Here is a 1,725-nt window from a genome sequence, read left to right on the forward strand (position 1 = left end):
GCACTCCAATACTAGATATTGTATTGATATGATTATATGTTTCACACAACCTTAAAAAATATGTTTGCAAACCGCTGAAAGCACATTTCCCTTTATTCGGGACTACCTTTTTAAGAGGTACCTACACTGTGTATTTGGATAGAGACTGCTGAAAGGAGACACATATATGCCTCGTGAACAAATAAGTGGGCAGACAAGTTTGCCGATTTATTAGTGCCCAGAAGAGCAGCACTCTGTTCCGTACTGTAACCGTCGGTGAGAATGGGTTGACAGGGATGCCTGTAAGCAAGTCCGTCACTCGTATATTCCATCGCTTCTCTGCCTTTTGGCTAAGATCAATTGTAGTATATGTTCTTAGCTGGCTCGGGAGGCGATCACCTCTACTGATTTGCAAGTTCTCATCCATGGCAGTGAACTCAGCCACTGACGTGACAGTGAACTTGACTCACTTTGTGGAGGAAATAGTAACATAGCATTGTGTTACAAATAACCTTATACTTTTGTTACAGAATCTACTATGGTAGGTTACTTTAATTGACTTTGTGTTATTTTGTAGTTGTTTGGAATTATTTATGTGTTTCTTTCCTTGAATCTACATCTCTTTAAGTGGTGCTTCCGCTATGGTAGCTCCCCATGCTGCCATGCGGAGGCACCATAGTGTACGCTTTACTTTTAAGGAAATGAATGGTGAGTCGCTGGTAATGTCAATGTCTGGGAAGATATTGCACGGTTAAAGGCCAGGCTATGACGGTGAGTAGTGATGGGTCCTGCAACACTGATGCGTCGGCGCATGTGTCGAGCTCATAGAGCGAAGCCCCGTGTCGGTGCGCGTATCGCTTTAAAAAGGTCACGTGACCGAACGAGCAGCAGTAGAGTCTGTCAAGGAAGCGTGCCAAAGCTCTGTTAAAGGAAGCGCATTGTCAATGGATGGATCTGCTAAAACAATATTTGATCTTTTGCGGTTCATCCTCGAAGTTATCAAGAATTCTGGAGCAGCCCCAAGCCAGATACTGGGACAATCAAAAGACACTGCACACCAGCCTCATCTGTGCCGTGTGAGTGGGTGTTTTCAAAGGCGGGAGAAATTGTGTCCAAACAGCACAACAGGCTCAATTTCAAAACATTTGAAAAACTTATTGTTTTAAATAAAAATTTGTAAAAAACAAATCCTACTGCACAAGCATCCTGTTTCACGACACGTTCACTTCGATTTTCATGTTATGATACATGTTCACATTATTGATTGAATGTAACTAAAAAAAGAAAGTATATTTTAAATTTAAATGAATATGTGAAAGAATACAATATAAAATATAATTACTTAAATTAATTAATGTATATACTACGTCGTCAAATCAGTGTCAGTCGAGTCTGCCAACTAGGTTGCCTGTAGTATATTTAAGGTCTATCAGGTGTCAACAGTGAGCGACACAGTATCGACACAGTGTCAATACAGTTTGGTAATGTGTCCAAACAATACACGAGGCCTCATGGACCCATCACTAATGAGATGAAGAGAATGAAGAGATGAAGATGGAATCAGGAATTGTTCCTGGCGGGCCCCCATTCAACAATGGGAGGACCCTCAGGGGTTCCAGGGCCTCAAAAATCTCCCATCAATGAGTTTTGGGAGAAAACCGAGGCTACATCTATTATCAGGGCCAACCCAAGCTCTGCCACAAGTGTGGACGGCATGGGCACTTTGCAGAAGCGTGTGAGTAAATA

At 42.0% G+C, this 1,725-nt stretch overlaps 1 pseudogene; it reads left to right on the forward strand.

The window, feature by feature from the left end:
- Positions 1–309: 309 nt before the first annotated feature.
- On the forward strand, positions 310–534 carry LOC147053865 (U2 spliceosomal RNA; annotated as a pseudogene).
- Positions 535–1,725: the final 1,191 nt, after the last annotated feature.

This window comes from Syngnathus leptorhynchus, chromosome 8 (assembly GCF_054491065.1).
Source record: "Syngnathus leptorhynchus isolate UIUO chromosome 8, UIUO_Slep, whole genome shotgun sequence".
In the NCBI taxonomy this organism is placed as follows: Eukaryota; Metazoa; Chordata; class Actinopteri; order Syngnathiformes; family Syngnathidae; genus Syngnathus; species Syngnathus leptorhynchus.